We start from the raw sequence: 20,000 nt of genomic DNA, 5'->3' as shown, positions 1-20,000 counted from the left end.
TTTTCACGGCAAATGCTCATCGTTCGTATTTCATGTCATTTGCATATTTTTATTTACATCACGCACTTGACAAAAATTTCCACGTGGAAGCTCTTTATGCTAACTCCTATGGAAAAATCAAAAGCAGAAAAAAGGTCTTGGGTAAAGAAAACGAAAAAAACTGGCCCAAAGAAGAAAGAAAAAGCTCCATATTGTCAAGGAAAGAAAAAAAAAACTTGCTGAAAGCGACAAAGGCCCTTGGTTGGGCCAGACGCCTTCGACAATCTGGGCGTCTGCTGAAGATCCGGAGAGTTCAAATATCCTTGGAGCAAGTAGCTTAAAAATCAAAGTTAACGTCAGTGCAGGCTGCGAACAAGATTCTTCATTGGAATCTGGCGGAAGTGATGAAGAAAATGAAACCTACCCAAGGGAACTCCTTTCAGCAATAAGGGTATTTCTTAAGCTGTCCGTCGATTCCTTAACATCTTGTTTTTCAGCGGCACATTTTCCGCCTTTAAACTTTTTGGCACGGGTTTTGCCTTTGCCTTTGCCCATTATATAACGTCGCCATCCTGAATTGGAATCCCATTTGAATTTTATAAATGGTGTTGGGATTTGGTAAAAGATTGCTGTATGAACTGTGTAAATGAATCTTTTAAGTATGGTGAAATATCCAATTCCCAAAAGAGGGCCATAATAACACTTACTGTATAGAGATAAAAAGAAAGGGCCGCACATTTCTGGAGAATTGGAGGCCAATTTCTCTTATCAATGTTGACTTTGAAATCATTTCCAAAGTCATTTTTTGCAAGAGTAAAAAATGTCTCACCGAATATCATTCACCATTACCAATCCGGTTATATTAAAGACCAATACATTGGGGAAACTATAAGATCAACTTTCAACATAATGGATTTTACAAAAGATAATAATTTGCCAGGACTTCTCGTTTTCATTGATTTTAATTAAGCCTTTGACTCTTTAGAATGGCATTATCTGTTTAGCTGTTGCGAGGCAGACTTTATTAATTGGGTAAAAGTCTTTTATTAAAATATTTCAAGTTGTGTTATAAATAATGGTGTTTCATTTGACTGTTTAACCCTTGAGAATGGTGTCAGAAAGGGGGATCCCCTGTCCCCATATCTTTTTCTTTTAGCAGTTGAAACTTAAGCAATTTCCATAAGAAAAGATGAAGATATCAGAGGAATAAAAATAGGTTCTGAAGAAATAGAAATTCTCCAGTGTGCTGATGATACAACTGCTACTCTTTCCAATATAACCTCAGCTCATGCTCTGTTTGATAATCTCAGCAATTTCAGAGTTTTATCAGGGCTTGCAGTTAATTTATCAAAAACTGAAGGGATGTGGATTGGCTCTCTCAGGGGAGTAGTAGATTAAAACCACTTGGGATAAAATGGCCTGGAGACCCTATTAAGGCTCTTGGAGTCCACTTCACATATGACACGAATCTACTTTATAATGCAAACTTTAAATGTAAAATGGAAGAAATTAAAAGGCTTGTAAATATATGGTCTGGCCAAGGGCTATCCATTTACGGGAAAGTTCTGGTCATCAAATCATTGCTCTTTTCTAAATTTGTTTATATCTCAGCTGTATTACCAACACCATAGCATCATATACAAGTTAATGTGGAATGGTAAAGATAACGTCACAAGATTTTCAGTTATTAACACTTATGAAAATGGAGGGATAAAAATGCTAGATGTAGAAAGTGTGATAAAAGCTACAGGTGACTAATGCTTGGTTAAGGAGGATATTTGGTAATAACTGTGGTGCATGGAAGACATATTTGGCTAATATTTTACAAGAGCAAGGTGGGCCCTTCGTATTTCTTGCAATTACAACATTGGAGATGTTAACATAACCTCACAATTCTTTAAGGAATTATTAGAATGGTGGACTAAATTTCAGGAGGACTTTGGGGAAGATCATAACTGGCATAATATAATTTGGAATAATAAAGATATCAAAATCAATGGAAGATCAGTTTATTACAAAAGTTATGTCTGCTCCAATATAATTCTTGTAAGTGATTTGCTCTTTGAATACAATAATATTGATTCATTTAATGTAGTGTTTAACAAAAAAGACGACAAATTTTTTGACATGGACGGGCATTAGACTATCCATACTGAACAACCTCAAACATTCAAACCATAACTCTTCCAACTCGGATCCTTCTTTTAAAATTAGTGACACACTTTTTTTGTAAGTGAAAATATGAAAGATCATATATTTGAACTGCAGAGAAAGATATGAAGACATGATTGATCATCACAGTTATAAAAACAACTTAAGCAGTTGTGAAACTAAAGCCTGAAAAAAGATCAGGCCTGAACGGGATTTGAACCCATGACCTCTGCGATGCCAGCGCAGTGCTCTACCAACTGAGCTATCAAGCCAACTGGGAGCTGATCATGTTGTGAGTTCATTATATACCCGTAGATGGTGAAGAATACAAGTGAATATATGAAAGATCATATATTTGAACTGGGGAGAAATATATGAAGACATGATTGATCATCGCAGTTATATAAACAACTTAAGCAGTTGTGAAATTTTTCAGGCTTTCATTTCACAACTGCGTAAGTTGTTTGTATAACTGCAATGATCAATCATGTCTTCATACAATTTTTTTTATATGTAAAGGAAAACAAAGCTGAAGGCTATTACAAGTTTCTAATGAGGAAAAAAGGTCAATTATCTAATCATGCCAAAAAAATTTAAATTAACAACTGATGATATAAAAAAGGTATTTATTCTCCCTCACAATGTTGTTGAGGAGCCTTATGTTAAAGCCTTTGAACTCTCTTATACAAATTCAAAATTATATAAAATTGGCTGCATCGAAGATAGTCTATGCACATTTTGTGGTGTGGAAATTGAAACTTGAAACCATAATAATTTTTATTTCATTGTACTTTTTCTACGTCATTCTGGTGGGAATTTGAGCTCTTCTACATTACTGTTACAAAGCAGCAGATAACATTAAGTCTTCAGGAGGTTATAATTGGTAGAATATCTTCTAGCCCCTTTCTTAACTACTTGATTATTATTGGTAAAATTTATTTGTGGGATTGTAGAAGGATCAAAGTACTTCCATCTATCACTGGTTTCAGTTTTAAAGTTAAAGTGCCTATGAAATAAAAAATTAATTGCTGTTTATTTTAAAGGCTTTTCAAAGTAAAGAAGAATGGCGTTTTCCTTTTTGGAATATCTTTTTTCGTGTTAGAGATATTTAGGATTTTGTATTATGCAAATGAGGAAAGTGATGATGTCAAAGGTGGTTCCACTAAAACAGCACAACACTCAATCAAGAATAACTCTAGAAATATTAAAGTAGTGTTCTTTAAACTTGGCACCAGCAATGTACATCACAAAAGAAACATAATGACACCGGTCGTGCCATTGCCATGACAACAGTTATGCTGCTGGTTCTGTTTCAATTAAGACTAAAATTCCCAGATTTTATCTCAAACAAGGATCATCCACTCCCGACAATCTAATGGGGAGAGTTAAGACAATATGGGAACCATGTGTGTTCTGAGCAAGACCCTCTGTCCCACTTTAAAAGGTTACAAATGGGGATATATGGTTTTTCACAGAAAGAGACTGGAGCCAAGAGTGTTGCCATGGCAACAACATAGTGGGTGTCATTCTGTTTGTTTTGTGATTGACATTGCTGGTGCCAAGTTTGAAGAATACTGCTTTAATATTTCTAGAGTTATTCTCGATTGAGTGTTGTGCTGTTTTAGTGGAACCACCTATAACATCATCACTTTCCTCATTAGCATAATGCAAGAACACGAATATCTCTAAAATGAAAAAAGATATTCCAAAAAGGAAAATGCCATTCTTCTTTAATTTGAAAAGCTTTTCAAATAAGAAGCAATTATTTTTTACTTCATAGGCACTTAAAAACAAAATACAAAACTGAAAATTATATTGCAACTGAAAATGGTAATTTGAATGAACTTTTCAAAAAAATGGCCAAAATATTTTAATTATTTAAATTAGTTGTTGGTATGTTTTAAACTAGAAATGTTTCATTCTTGTGCTGTACAATAATTACACAGGTAGTAGCTTGTCTTTGTAAAAAGTTCAATTTTAATTTAACTATTTACGAAGACATGCTAATACCAAATTTAATGTACTCTTTTATGTACAATAATTGGTAAAATATCCTCTTCTAGCTCCTTTCTTAAATACTTGATTATTATTGGTAAAATTTATTCATGGGATTGCAGAAGGATCAATGTGAAAAATATATTGTAACTAAAAATAATGACTAAAATGAATTTTTCAGCCAAAATATTTCAATTATTTTAATTAGCTGTTGTATGTTTTAAACTAGAATTGGTTTCATTCTTGTGCTGTAGTCATTTATTGTACAATAATGGTATAGGTAGTAGTTTGTCTCTGTAACTAGTAGAATATATTTCCAAAAGGTCTAGATAGCAGCAGACATGTAAAGATTTTAAGGAAAACGACCAATTTTTTAAGTTTGAAAGACATGTTTTGACAGAACTTCTGTCATCTTCAGTTGAATGAATGATTACAAAGCAAGTTGAATAATAAGTAGGCAAAAATGCTAATTAAGACAAATAGTAACAACAGAACGTGAAAAGGTGTAAATTAATATGGATAGCCTCCTTTATCTTGAGTTGAAAGCTGGTAGTGGTGTGATCTAAAATATGAAAGCAGGAGGCTATCCATATTCAAAAAGAACTACCTTGCCTCAATCAGCAATTACACCATGTAAATCTAAAATTATCCTTTTAATTTACACCTTTTCACATTCTGTTGTTACTATTTGTCTTAATTAGCATTTTTGCCTACTTATTATTCAACTTGCTTTGTAATCATTCATTCAACTGAAGATGATAGAAGTTCTGTCGAAACATGTCTTTCAAACTTAAAAAATTGGTCGTTTTCCTTAAAATCTTTAGAATATATTTGTTTTAATTAGTTTAATCAGTCTGTCTTTGTAATTAGTTTGATTGCTTTTGTTTAATATAGATTAATTTAAGTCAAAAACCAAAATTGTACCTGTAGTAATAATTCAAGGTTCGTACGGGTCATGGAAAAACTAGAAGTCATGGAATTTATTATTTCAATTTCCAAGCCTGGGAAGTCATGGAATTTAAGTGAGGGTCATGGAAAGTCATGGAAAAGCAATAGAATTATGCTTTCTGAGAATAAAAAGGCCATAAGATAAAAAATTGAAAAAATAACAGATGAATCAGAAACAGGCTTTCATTTCATAGGAAAGAGACACAAGTAGGTATTTTATACATTATACTGTAATGCTGGAAAATATGTTAAATAAATGATTGTTGTGACACTACTGTGAGAACAACTGCTTAACTTAGATCATGGAAAACTCTGAAAGGTCATGGAAAAGGTCATGGAAAGTCGTGGAATTTTAAGAGCTTAAAAGAGTATAAACTCTATAATTTATGTTAAGGCTTACAAGCTAAGGTACATGTAGCTTCCAAAAGTACTAGAGGTAGGAGACATACTCTGATTATAAAAGAGAAAACTTGATCCTCCTACAATAGCCTGTTTCTGGTATTTACACAGTCAATAGTATGTAATATCAATCTCACAACGGGCTGGCCCCAGAATATATTACCAATGTTAAGTAATATAAAACCCACAAGTTGTTGTATGTTTACATACTCAAGGCACATGGTCACTTGTTATCCCTAGGGTTAAGACCTCTACATGTGGTCGGCACTCCTTAACCATACTATGAGTAAACTATGGAACTCCCTCCTCAATACCGTCAGGTCACTATTTACAGTTGCAGCTTTTAAATCGGCAGTTAGAAATTTGCAATTTGATACTGATTGCTGTATGTTTTGTAGATGGCTGTTGATTATGTATCTCAGCCTATGTGCTTATTTTGTACTTAGTTATTGAATCATTTACATAATTATATGTGTTTAGTTCTTTACACTTGTTTTCATCATTCCTTACAGTACTGGTATTTACGTTATTTCTTGAAGATATTAGCCATCTTGCTGCAGTAAATTATTATTTTATAATGTATTGAGTATTGTTCTTCATGCAAGTCTGTTACATTTGTAGCTACAGTACATTTCATTGTAATCAATTTTTAATTACTTTTAAATTCTTAACCAGGCACCTAAAATGACCAGAGCAAAGAGTAAACAAACAAATCAAGGAGATCCAATTGCTGTACTGGTAAGAGAATACAATGTAGATGCAAACAAATTTTAACTCAAAATTAAGATAAAAATGTTCACTGGCTAAAAAATTTCAAAAAAGAACATGAACTTTCAGCTGTCAATCTACAGCCTTCGATAGATAAAAATGGAATGCAAAATGATAAAATATATGCAGGAAAAGGCAAAATAAAAATAAGAAGAACAAAAGCAAAGTAAAAATGTGTAAATTAGGTGACCATTGTTTGAAAAGAATACTATACTGGTTTGGAATCGGCTTAGAACTATTGTCAGCATGCTTGGTAGCAGAGGTGTGCCAAGCCTCCAAAGTTTTTCTAATGTGAAAAGAGCCTTTGTCGATGACACTAGAATTATCAAAATCTATGCGATGGTCGAATGATCTCGCATGTTTCGCAATGTTTGATCCATTAGCACATGTTTTGACGTTCCTGATATGTTCTTTCTTACGAGTTTTAAAACACCGGCCAGTTAACTCAGTAATTGATAATCAATTGGTAATTAACGATGTTTTGGCGAAACAAGCCCATGTTGCATCACATGTAATTACTGGCATAGTGTTTATGTGAGAGACTTACTGTATTATTTGGTTAGCTCTCAAAAAAATATGAAATATTGTTTTTCCACTACTGTTTGATATACTGACAAATTCTATGAATTTTTGAGAACCTTGACCTGAGACTTGGATGTCTCAAGTTAAGGTTCAACACAAGACTTGCAACATACAAACCTATTTGAGTGACATTTCAATGCTTGACTTACATTTGTGAATAGGTTAACATACTTTTGTACAAAGTAATACAGTTGGACTGGGGCATTTCAGTGAGGGCCAGGCACTGAGCAAGTTGACTGGCTGTGAGGATGATTTTACCTGCCTGGTTTGACCATCTAGAGGACGGTTTTTCTTACAAAAAGGTTCAGTTCAAAACGTTTTGCGCACCTGTGAAAACTAGTTGCCCTCCTGCTGAAAATGTTGATGAAACCCCAGTCGGACTGTTTACTTTAGTGCAAGTACTAATTAATCAGCTGGGTGGCTCCCTGTCCTTCCCCATTTATGCTACCTGTCCAGTAAAATGAAGGTTGACAAGCTCTTTCAAGACAACACTTGCCTGTCGACTTTTTTAGTTGTTCCTGAGGTCTGCTGGTTATCAAATAAAATATGTCTCACCCTACGTTTGCATATCCGTTACAAGTCAGAACATATGATGCTCTTGTCAAAAACTCCTTCACATTCGAGACTTGCAGCCTTTTCTTTTCCAGGCATCTCAGTCTCCCATAAAAGAATTACGAACAAAGAGGACCTCAACAAAAAAAGTATGTCTTAATATTTTTGGAGAATGGAATCAACTGTTGTAATCGTATTATTTAACATATATCATAAAATGGTATTTGTAGAGCAAATGAATCATATTGAAGCATCTTTTTCAAACTGAATCTGTGGTGCAGATGATTATTACATTAAAGGGCCCATAATGTCAAAACTTTTTTTTCGCTCATCTAATTCTACATTTCACCTAATGAGCTTCTGCGAAAAAAAATTTTCGATATGGATAAAACGCAATTTTTTTACGAATCATTGCAAAGTTCAAAATTCTATTTTCTTGCGGTCGACCCCTGCTGCTGATCACAAGAATAACGTGCTGAAAATGGCCATGAGACTGATGCCTGTGACATAGGTTCGGGAACCTACGATGAAGACTGATGTTGTTTTCTGGATCATCAACGTCGTTACAAAGAGCGGCAACGTACCTTTCCAGCACTTTCAACTAAATGTACACAACTCTGAAGCAAAATTTCCACTTGTTTTCAAGTCAGATAAGTCATGATCCAAATCACGTGTTCCTGAACCTATGTCAAGACTCACTTCAAACCAAGGAAGACTGGTGCGAATGGTGGACCAAAATGGCGGCAGATTTGAACGTCTTTAAAAACTTATAAAAAATTGCATTTAATCCAAATCAAAAATTTTTTTCGCCAAAGTTCATTACGTGAAATGTAGAATTAGATGAGTGAAAAACATTTTTTGACATTATGGGCACTTTAATATATATATGTACATGTGCATGTACCTTGTCTAATGGCAGTCTATTTGATAGCTGTTAACTTGATTGTGTCTTGTTTTTACTGCACTTATGGTTATGATCTGAACCATAAACTTACATAAGTACTGACAAGGTCTTTCATGTTTGATATACATTTGTATTGCAAGAAGCAGACATTTAGGGTGTATGTTAGCTTTTGACTTTCTTTCTGACTAGTCATACTTAACTTTTGGTCCCAATAAATTTGAGAGGCTATTTTGTTTTACCTTTTCTTGTAGAAGATTCATTTTACAGAGTTGGAACTTCCAGATTCATCATCTGATGAAGAATATAACCCAGATAATGAAGAGGTACAGTACAGATAATCCAGAATAGAATTGTAGACTTATGATCCAGATGCATGGGTTCAAGCCTGCTTGTGTTCATTGTTTTATATTCTTGGGCAAGACCCAGATATGAAGATATGGTCCAGACCTTTTGGGGGCACTGCACAGAAAAGCCTATGTACACTGTAATTAGCAATACTCTTTAATTAATATTCAATAATAAAATGAAAGTTCTGAGAATCAAGGAATAGCATAGCAAGCCACTCAAGGTCTGCATGCAAACTAAAATGTTGTGATTTGATGGCTTTACCTTCACTCTGATGATTTTTTTTTTTCTGTTTTTTATTTTTATTTTATTTGTTTTTTAAATTTTCCAGGATGGGAGTGACGAAGATACAGAAAGTTGTGTATCCTTTACCAGGTAACACTGACATAAACGCTACATGTACGATCTGAATCATTGTTTAATATATAAATTTCATGGCAAATGTTTATTATATGAGAAAAAATGTGATTATTCACAAATACGATATTACCAGTAACTCATTTTCACACCTTTATTAATATTTTTCAAGGAGCATTCAGATGTTAAGCACCTTTTATTCTTTTAGCTAAAAATTTATTCTAAAAACTCATATGTAACTACATGTATTAATGTACTCTCGGCAAGACCTGCCTAAAAAGAAGTCTTTCTTCACTGTTCACTTTCAACACACAGTATTAAACCAAAACGATGACTGAAAATGTAACCAAGAGTTATGTGAGAATTATGCCAGTATAAAAACCAAATCTATTCAAAGTGTTTTTCTCAATTTTCTTTAGTATCCAACACAACTGTGTTAATAGAATGAGTGCACTGCTTGATTATAGGCTACCATGTGTATCTTACTTGTGAGTAGAGAACCAAACCCCTTTTCCTCTTGATTGTAGTGACCTAGCTTCACCTCAAGTTCCTGGCACACCAGAGAGGGAGAAAACAGATGATACAAAAGCATCAGAAGACAACACAGAGAAAACAGGTGCTGTAAAAATTTCTTTATATGTACTATGGTACGTGTTGTTGTGATGCATGGGTCATGTTGTTAAACTTGGTGCATTTGGCAATAGTACACTTGAACCTCTGTCTTGCATTTGCTATATTTCACCTATTTGTCAATGTGCAGTTTCAGAAAATATCCATTCTCCCTCCACAGAAGGGATTGGAATTTCTGAGGAAGGAGGGTAGGGGGTTCTCTAAGAACAGAAAATTCAAAGAAATTCATGAAGTTTAATTGGAACTTCCAGAGAGGTGGGAGTGTTGGAAAAAACCCCTTCCATGAGGGGGGTATGGATATTTTCTGGAACTATGTCACAATAACTTCTCAGCCCCAAGATCAAGATACTAATGTAGTAAACTTTTCAGTTCAATGAGTAATTTATTGTATTTAATCATCTTCCAGTGACCCGATCCCTCAGCAAAAAGCTTTCACAGGAGCCTTTTAAAGTTCCCTATCCAGTGGCATCAACAGCTTCAACACCAGTTGAGGAGGTATGAAGTAAAATTACTTTTAATATCATCAGTTCAGCAGATCTGTGTGCATTGTTTTGTGTGTATTTTCTTTATAAATTGTCATCATCATCATCTTATCTTGTTGTTCCAGAAGGGGCATCCATCGTGCATCCAACTCTCCCTGTTCCCATGCTGCCACCTTGGCCAGTCCTTCCACCCAGCCTTCTTTCTCTTTTTCTCAACAGTCCTTCTCCAAGTTGTCTTCGATCTCCCTCTCACCCTTTGACCTTCTGTTGTCTACCCCATTGTTGTGAAACAGTCATGAACACCCTCTCTTCTGAATATGTGTCCTAACCAGTGTTCCACCTTCTTTGTCATTTATCTCTGCTATTCCAACCATTCTATTGTTTGTCATTCTTTTCTGTCATCTTATCCTCAGTATTTGTCTCATAGCAAATTGTACCGAGTAATGCATGTTTTTAAACAGGTAATTTCTACAAAGCAGAAGATATTAATTTGTAGCAGAAGAAACCCCCAACATTAATGGACAGATTGGTTCCTGCCCTTGTGGCAACTTTCCCAAGGTTTTGACTTTGATGTGCCTTTCCCAAGGTATCGAGAGGGTTAAACTAGGTTAAACCAATACTTGTATATTTATTTTCTGAGATATCAGCAAGGCTTTACATGAACATGTGATGTGTGCCCAACCCACACTTCACAAGATGATGAACTCCCAAACTGGTCATAATGCTGTGTCCACTCTTGTTTCGCCATTTTTCATATTAAGTCTGTTTGCTTCTTTTCCATGAAGTTGCTGATGCATGGAGCAATCGTGAGAATGACAGTATATTTATCCTTACACACTTCTCTTCCAGGTTGCTGTTGTTGAAGATGGTGACCTAATAGCAAAAAGGACTCGCTCTCAGCTTCCACTTCAGGATGTACCCATTGAGAGTATAGAAGGTATTCCAAGGTTTGCTAGATGCTGAATCTGTTTAATCTGTTTTGCTTTTGAACAGCTGAAAAAAAGATTGACTAATGGTCGACTTTTTGTTGTTCATAGCAACGTTCCAACCTCCAGACTTCACTGCGGACATGTATGATACAATCCGGGAAGATGATTTGGACTTTGAAGACATTGAATGGCAGAAGTGGCTTCAGGGACTTATAAACTCAGGTACACTGCAGGGCAGGACTGGCGACATGTACTTCAGCCTAGTCCCCCCCCAAGGGGGGGGGGGGGGTTGATCCCAGAAAACTTGGGTGCGATGTGTGCAACACACTTTCCAAAATCCTTCACCCCATTTAAGACCAAAATCTGTGATTTTCCTTACCATTATGACCTGACCAAGAGTGTTTAAGCCAATGTTTATATGCTGTTATTAGGTAGAATAGTTTCTTCTGAAAAACATACCCAATTTAAGACTAGAGTGCAAAAATGATACCCTATTTGAGGCACAAAATCATTACCCTATTTCTGACTAAACAGCTATAAAACATACCCTTTGGGGCCACACATACCTATATAGTCCATAATGGAGTACCCCCTTCCTTACGACTAGTTGTTCAGTTTTGTTTTGCTGTTTATGTCTGTAGATGATGTCTGTGGGGATGAGGATCATGAGGACTCTGAGTACAATTTTATGGCTGAAGATCAGAAGGAAGAAAAAGAAGAATATAGGAATGACAGGGCTGTTAGAATACCAAGTAAGCTACTTCTCTTACTTTAAGTTATTTCATCTTGACATGCACAGGACTTCTACTTGCTTGCATTTTATTTTTGTTTCTGTGGAAATTTACCATAACAATACAGACAAGAAAGGAACTGGGATTAGAAAAAGAAAATTTGCAGCATTTGAGTCCATTTTAGAGTTCCTTGAATGTGAGGCGTTTTTAGCCAATTTTGAAAGATCCATTTTTACTCATTTGCGAGGCATTTTTCAATTAATATTACAATGTTCTGTGTTCTGATAAGTTGGATAGTACATGTAGCTCGCAGTGATTTAATTTGTGAGGCAGTGAGAATCGTGAGTAAAATGGTAGAAGTGCCCAGATTCAGGCATGTACCCTTGACAGTTGTGCATGCAGATCTTTGTAGTAACAGAAACACTAGGCTCTTCAAAACCATCAAGATGTACATGTAAAATGTTAGTTACCATCTTTCTGTTGTGCACAGTTGCCAGTTTGTAGAGGTTATCAGTGGTGGATTCAGACCTTGAGCTAAGGGGGGGGGGGGGGGGTTTGTTTTGCATGCCCTGCCGGCTTTTCATCCTTCTGTGAAATTTTTTTTTACTCAAAATAAGGGGGTTATAGTGCCAGAATTAACAAGTATTACTTTGATATTGTTGATATTAAATTATGCCAATGTTTCTTGATGGCTTGCAGAGAAGGAAGTCAATGAGTTACTTGATGAATTACTGAAAGATGTGAGTATGTTCTGTTTGCATTATAGATTTCATGCACTTAATATTGATTGGAATTGCTTTCCTCAAGTTGCCTAGCATGTGACAAATTCTGTGAGACTCAAATGAAAATTAAGATATGTTAGCCATGTTGTTTGAACGATGACAAGAAGCCAATGAAAAATTGGTAATTACAGTATTGTTGGTGATGGTGTCAAATGCAAATCTAGAACATAGGAATAGCTGTTTGTTTCCTGTATGCCATTAGTATGCTGGCAAAATTGATATTTTTTGCTTTACGTAATATATATACAGTATGATGACAGTGAGGATGCACTCTGGCTGGATGAGGAGGGTGAAGATATGAGCTACCTTGAGATGCTAAATGTCAGGTTTGTTTGTCAATGATTGTTATCACTGATCACTATGATCATAGCTTGCACTATGGCAATATTCTCAACTTCTGTGTTTCTGTTGTATGACTTTGCAAGTCGTGTGTGAAATTTGACAAGATTTAATCTCTTTATGACTTAAAGAGGGTAATATCAAGTTCCCTTGTAACAAATTGTTGTTGTGTATAAAGGACAATGCCAACTTTACTCAGTCCTTGTTGGCACCTCTTGCTTTGGCTTAACACAATGGATCACCTTTTAAAGGGCGTTTCAACTTTGCTTGGTAAACTATTTCATCGCATTACGTCACTTTGCATTATGCGGATAGCTCTCTGTGTTTACTGTTATGTCTAGTTACGTAATGCCTCTTTGCGTTATGCCTTCTTCCGTTACGCCAACTTGCGTTATGCCTCTTTGCGTTATGCATATCTGTGTTATGACTATTCACAGAATCAGCTTGTTGCCATTAGACTCATGTATTCATGATTGTGATAATTTTATATCAATTACTGAGTACTGAATTTTGTCACAGAGAATTCACAATGAGTCTTTCTGTAGCTCATTTTTAGAGCACCCAATTGGTATCTGGAAGGTCATGGGTTCAAATCCTGTCAAGGACTCAGATCTTGGTATTGAAAACAATGTTGTGAACCAGTACGGAGAGTAAGTTTGGACACAACAGTAATTTTATGGCATTGACCATGTAATAATTGATTCTAGATTGTAAACTTTATTTTACAGGGATGCAGTGGACAAAAAAGTGCAGTTTTTTGATGCTCAACAACTAGAGAGACTTACTGAACAACTGCAGCAGGTATGCCTAGTGTCTTGTACCATCTGTAGGCAAATTTCATGCCGTGTTAAGAGGTCCAGGTCATGATAGTGTCACACTATGTTAAAAGGTCTATGTCAAGCTAGAGTCACATCATGTTTTAAGGACTTAGTCACGCTATGCATTAGTGTAATACCATAGTTTAATGTCCATGTCTTGCTAGTGTCACACCATGTTATAAGGTCTATAATCATGCCAGTGTTCCCTTATGTTTGATGGTCGTGCGAGTCGCATGCCATGTTAAAAGGTCTATGTCATTGGTGGTGGCATTTCATGTTTATATGTGCAGTGGAACCCCGCCTTACGACCATCCCGTTAATACGACCACCTCGTTATTACGGCCACTTTATTTTGACCCGAAAAAAGGCTCAGTCAGTCATTTTCCTATTTAAAGAACCTCTTTAATACGACGACCCCGTTAATGCGACCAATTTTCCATGGCCCGAAGGTGGTCGTATTAACGGGGTTCCACTGTAACTCATACTATTGTCACACCATGTTAAAGGAGCTCAGTCACGGCATTTTGAGTTATTTTGGCCACATACAAAATTACCTTTAAATGGTAGGAAACCTGAAAATAACAGTTTAATGAGATAGAAAAACACCAAAGACATAATGATAAACCATAAAGGAACAAGGATGGCTAAGGATGGAGAAGATTAACACGGATTACAAATGACGAATTTGAAAAATTGAGGCTAAACTTTTCAATATGCGCAAACCGTGACTGAGCTCCTTTAAAGCAGTCAAGTCATGCCATTTGGTGATTTTTATCTATTTAATTATGAGCTGAAAAGGTTGCAGTGAGCGGTTATGAGCGCCTTGTTTAACGTTCACCGCGTATTCTAAAGTTATAACAATCAAGTCCTAAAATGTATGTTGTTGGCATTTAGCGTGTTTGTTTTATCAGCCTTACTGTTATAGCTCAGCTGTGAAAGCATCCCCGTCTTCAGTGCCATAGGTCAGAAAAAGTCATACTTGGTAAATTATATTCAAAGTGTTCTCAAGGCGGCTGGAACGTTGCCTTTTCCACCACCCTACCCTTCCCTCCCTCCTTGCAGCATTGTAAGAAGATTTTAGCTAACCTTTAGTTTTGTTTACAGCATGCACAACTCCTGACACAGATATTTCTGATGGCCCGTGAGGATGACAGCCTGGGTAAAGAAGCACAACTAACTCGAGACTATGTCAATGAACTGAAAGGTTTCCATGACAGAGCATCCAATGCTCAGCTGATCAGGGGACTGGGGGATGGTAAAGTACATGCCTCAGCTTTCAGCTTCCCAGGCCTGGAGCAAGCTGTAGAGTAAGTTACTCGTATGCAGTAATATTGGTTAAATTTTGTCTGATGTATCGTCACATAGCTTACACGTTAGGTCTAATGCCAAAAAGTAAGCTTAATTTTCCCTTGGCAGTGTTAATAGCACAAAGGCTAGTGGGGCCGAGCAAACAACTGAAACAAATGATTCAAATTGAGTATAACATAGTTAAGAATCCGAATTGGCCTGAGGCAAACCAGTTGGCTATTTATAAGCGTGTTCAGAGCGGAACTCGGGACCGCTGGATTGCGAGTCCGACGCGCTGACCACTCGCCATGTTGCCTCCATAAAAGAACACAATAAGGAAATAACTATCGACGAAGCCAGGAATAGGAAAAGCAGATGGCATGATCAGTCCGTGGTTTCTGAAGTAACTAGGCAGAACACTTTATAAAAGTATGTGGACATTTTACGCGGATTTCATTTTTGCTTATTTGGGTATCTCTGACAACTTGGTCACTCGTTGAAGTGCTACTATGACGAAATTTTCATCTTTGTCTTTTTTTCGGACTGTTTCCCTTGAAAATTTAAAATATAGGTCCAAACTAAGGCAAATTTTCATGAATCGCATCCGTCTTAACTTTTTCTTCCGTGATATAGCCCACCAAAAATCGTAAAAACTCGTCCACCATTGCTTCGTTCACAAACGTAGAGTGTAAGAGTGAAGCAAATTTACAAGGTATTGAAACACGCGGTAGCCGATTAGTGTTGTAGAGATAACGACAACAACTTTTTTTGCGGCTTGTTTTAAATAGTTACAAGCGGGTGAAAAGTATAGTTTGTAGCATGTCGTGCTTGTTAAACTTGTGATGTCTTTTTACAGAATCGTTAACAGCACCTTTGTTCCTAAGAGAAGAACATCGAGCCCACGAAAATGCACCACGCCTAAAAAAGACAACAAACCTCCCGCCAAAACAGGAAGGCGTTCAAAAACTCTAACCGAAGACCTTCTTCCAACACTATCAGAAACCAACATACAGCTCATGGCTACCAACAAAAGCGTTTTCCGTTTTGTGGAGCTCCTTCCTCATCATAGTCTGTTACCAAGAACAGGAGACACACCTAAACAGCTCAATGGACTCAGAGTGAAATTCTCAGACGCAGAAGACAATCTTCTAGCACTGGGTATGAAGCAGCTGGGTAAAAAGTGGGATCTGATACAGGAGCATCTTCTTCCCGTCAAGAGCCCCAAACAGCTACAGATTCGTTGTAAAAATCTGCTCTCAGCCCGCGCGCCTGAGAACATCATCAAGTACTATCGCAGGAATAAAGAACTGTGGCACTTACCAACTAAGATACAGGTTTACGTAGGTAAGGGTTAAGTGACAATGTAACGAACCATTTGAACGTATCATTTAAGAAGTACTGATGTGTCCCTCCTAAAGTTACTGGTAGCTAACGTCCTTTCTCAAGGCGTCTTCCACTTGAAGCTCTCCTTACGGGTGTTATTGTTCAAGTTAGAGGAATTTGGTTGTGTCAAATGAATGTACCTTTAGTATAACTTTCTTACTTTTTCCCATTTACAATCCTCCCTAGGAAAAAGAGGTGGAGTTTGATACATTTACCCATTAATCTATAATTCTTGGCGCACGAAAGCTTTAAGAATGCTCATAAGAACCTAACCTGCAATTTAGCCGGGAAAAGAACGCCTGATCGGAGGTTCATAAAAACCTACAGAAAAGTTCGGAAAATCTTCAAACCTAGCGTGCACAATGTCGTTAGCACCGGGACAGATATTGCAAAAGAAATGCTTTCTTTGTACTTTATGGACTGTTTAAGGTTCGCTTGGGTATTGTGGTAAAATGTACGACCGCCATGTTCCTTTTTCCTACGGAGGATTCACTTTCTTTTACTACGTTTTCTAATACTGCCTGAAACAGGCCTGCTAAGACGTTGGTCACATTATTTGAGCTCAAAGTATAACTGAGCTGCAACTCGTTGTTGCTCGTTTTGCTTGTTTCTTGAGTGTGTGGACTTCAGTTTTTGTCTTCCCCTTTCCTAACACTTTGCTTTTATACGGAACGCTGCAGCCATGGTTCACACACACACAGAAACTCTTAAATTTTACAGGCAGTCACGTGAGAAATGAACTTTATATGCCTAAAATACCGATCCAAACTCATTCATATTTTCCCAGTCGTTATGGAGAGCCCTCGCAATTTACTTTCTTCCCAAACTTCTTTCCTTAGAGTCTAATGGCCGAAGGGTACGGGTTAGAGAGTCACTGGAACCAGACTGGTTCATAAACTTCAAGAAAAAACAAAAGGAGTGCCGAGATAGTCAAGAGAAAAGCGAGCCTACCATTCTTCAGCAAAGCATAGTAGAGAGTCCGTCGTATAGCCGGCCAATCGTGCCTAAGCTTAGTGGCGGAGCGTAAACTGTGGCCTTACCAACTGGTTCGTCTCCTAGTGACCGAGGACAGGTAGCATGGCTGACTATTACAAGCAGTACAAGCCCATGGAAGGCTTTAACGCCAGCTCAACCGGTTGAGGATGTATGCGAACGGGAGGATACCTTGGTTGCAGGCAACATGGCAAGTGTTCGATCATCGCCTACCGTCAGGTATGTTTGAACTGTCTCCATGACTTGCTCACCGTAGCGCAGATAAGCATCACATTTCTAAGAAGCGCCACTTTCTTTGAACGCTTTTCAGTCCTGTTAATACTTAGCACAGAAGTTCACTTATCCTGACTAATAACTTCTACGTCTCTGGCCTTTTCTGCCTACTACTTTCGTTATCTTGTCCGCTACATCGTGTAGGAAACATTTTGGCAGGTGGCCTTATGAAATTATCACTGGGAAGTAAGAGATCTTACTGTTAATCCGACTTGGGTTCATTGCTTCATATTAATGCCCAAGAACTGGTCATCTGTTATGATAATAAATTTCCATATGTGACTCCATGTTCAGTCGTCTCATGACTGTCATTTTAAAGCTTCCTTCATGGAGTTCTTTCCGCATTTCTCAGTGAAATTGTTTGCAACCTTAAGATAAGCATCTTTGTCTTTATTAAAGCATCCTTGAGATGCCAAATTGGATCATCGCGGTAGTAACTTGGTCCGCCACGCCCGTACATTTCTATGAGCAGCTTATTTGGAAAGAGTTGATGTTACTTTTATTTCGTTACAGTGTTGGCCAAGATACTGTCACACAACCAAATGATGATCGAGCGCCATTACCCGCTCCTGCCTCAGCAACACAAACTGATGTAGATGTTAACATGAACCCTTCACCAGCAAACGATGAGCCTGTTGTACCGACACACCAGACAGAGAAGGAAATAACTACTACAATTACTGCTGATGATTCCAAGTCTTTAAGTACCAATTCAAACTCAAAAGAAACTAGCAAAGAAAATAATTCAAAAGACTCGACAGAAAAGGTAACTTCAGAAGGTTCAACCAACAAGCCGACGACATCCTCAAAAGCGAAGGCATCGCGTGACAAGAATGCAGGGAGCGTGACAGGTGGTCGTGTGACATCAAAGTCACACAACTCTGGCTCCGAGAGTGGAGGAAATGCCGGTGGGACTTCCCGCAAGCCTGCACCAAACTCACAAGCCGGCTGGGCGGGGAACTATATCCTGGAACCAGACCCAAAGGTATAGCAGTGACAATATTCAACTGTTAAAGGCGCTCAGTCATGGCATTTTGAAGGTCATTGTATTATTTTGGCCACATACAAAATAACCTGAAAATAATCGTTAAGATGATTTCCGTAGAACATTCGAGCAACAATGGCAAAAATTAAGTTACCAAAAAAAACCTCATGGCATGGTAATATTTTGAATACAGCTAAGAAGAGCTTATTGAGACTTAGGCTCTCAAGCTGACCCCGCGAGAGAAAATTGAACTTGAAGTTATCCATATTTCAATTAAAACAGACGTTTCGCATTAGTTAAAAACATAACAACACACGCTTTAACCATTCTTACGAGGTTTGACATTAACTTTCTCGAGATTGCTTGTGAATTTAATCGCGGGGTCACTTAGAGAAATGAACTAAAGTGAGTTGTTACAAATAGCATTCCAAAAGTTACCGTGCTATGAGTGGATTTTTAGTAAATAATTTTTTCGCTTATTGCTCGAACTTTGAGCGGAATCCGTCTTAACTAAGATAGAAAAACACCAAAAAGATAATAATAAACCATGAAGAAACAAGGATGGTTAAGGATGGAGAAGATTAACACGGATTACAAACGACGAATTTGAAAAATTTAGGCTTAATTTTTCAAGATGCATGAACCGTGGCGTAGCTCCTTTACGTTCATGTTGTTGTAAAGGAAAGCTTTGTCTTTCCTGTTGTTTCTCGAAATGTTTCTCGGAGTTCAGGTTGCGATTCCAGCTTCAGTTGTTCTGTCCGTTGTGTCCAATAGTCCTTTTATTTCTTGTAGTATATTCTTTATTTAATCGTGATAGTAAAGTTGAGGCTATAAGAGAGCATAAGCTCAGGAGAGGTATCCTTGAGCCGTGATCACTAAACCAATTTATCTCAGTGTATACTTACGTGCTATGCGCATTAAAGAACCTTGATATCATCATCACCGTATTGTCAGACATGTGGTTAATGTCGTTTACGCTTCGTTATTTCAGTTCAGAAATCGCGCTCACGCATTTGCGGAAGGGTTTTTGGCTAAAGTCAAGGTATGTGAGTCCTTAATAGATTAGTTAGAACGGTTTTCAATTGAATGTTGTAAAACCTAAGCCAAAGTAATTACCTTAGCCAATCACAAAGAACACAGACAATCCAGTGAACCAATCAAAACTCGAGGCAAAGACGTGTATCCGACGCAAAGAGCGGGAAAACGTGTGCGAGCGAGTCAGCATTGGCATTATGTGCCACTTACGCGCGAAGAGGATTATGTAATCACAAAGAACGCAGAGAATCCAGTGAACCAATCAAAATAAGTGTGGCTGGAGCGAAGCAGAGGAAAACGTGTTCGGGCCAGTCGGCTTGATTGATTGTGGCTTAACTTCTGACTGGAAGACA

At 37.3% G+C, this 20,000-nt stretch overlaps 1 protein-coding gene, 1 non-coding gene and 1 pseudogene across 3 annotated transcripts in view; 1 reads left to right on the top strand and 2 right to left on the bottom strand.

Annotated features, from left to right (window-relative positions):
- The window catches only part of LOC145499466 (5'-nucleotidase domain-containing protein 3-like), a 121,135-nt gene that overhangs the window by 11,427 nt on the left and 89,708 nt on the right, over positions 1 to 20,000 (bottom strand). The gene's annotated exons all lie outside the window — the stretch shown is intronic.
- LOC145499441 (uncharacterized) overlaps positions 1 to 20,000 on the top strand; it is a 37,522-nt pseudogene that overhangs the window by 9,283 nt on the left and 8,239 nt on the right. Inside the window, exons 3-19 of the transcript XR_014050933.1 lie at positions 6,148 to 6,210; positions 7,470 to 7,523; positions 8,530 to 8,601; positions 8,955 to 8,998; positions 9,508 to 9,596; positions 10,017 to 10,105; positions 10,942 to 11,029; positions 11,130 to 11,243; positions 11,663 to 11,773; positions 12,452 to 12,492; positions 12,784 to 12,860; positions 13,602 to 13,674; positions 14,796 to 14,998; positions 15,835 to 16,322; positions 17,201 to 17,573; positions 18,141 to 18,612; positions 19,604 to 19,654. The product of XR_014050933.1 is annotated as an uncharacterized LOC145499441 (transcript). The remainder of the gene's footprint in view (positions 1 to 6,147; positions 6,211 to 7,469; positions 7,524 to 8,529; positions 8,602 to 8,954; positions 8,999 to 9,507; positions 9,597 to 10,016; positions 10,106 to 10,941; positions 11,030 to 11,129; positions 11,244 to 11,662; positions 11,774 to 12,451; positions 12,493 to 12,783; positions 12,861 to 13,601; positions 13,675 to 14,795; positions 14,999 to 15,834; positions 16,323 to 17,200; positions 17,574 to 18,140; positions 18,613 to 19,603; positions 19,655 to 20,000) is intronic.
- Positions 2,330 to 2,402, bottom strand: Trnaa-ggc (transfer RNA alanine (anticodon GGC)). The gene has a single exon. It is a non-coding gene; the product is annotated as a tRNA-Ala (tRNA).

The sequence above is a fragment of the Orbicella franksi genome, chromosome 1 (genome assembly GCF_964199315.1).
Source record: "Orbicella franksi chromosome 1, jaOrbFran1.1, whole genome shotgun sequence".
Lineage (NCBI taxonomy): Eukaryota > Metazoa > Cnidaria > Anthozoa > Scleractinia > Merulinidae > Orbicella > Orbicella franksi.
Note: the sequence above shows the minus strand (reverse complement) of the source record. Positions and strands in the feature narration are given on the sequence as shown.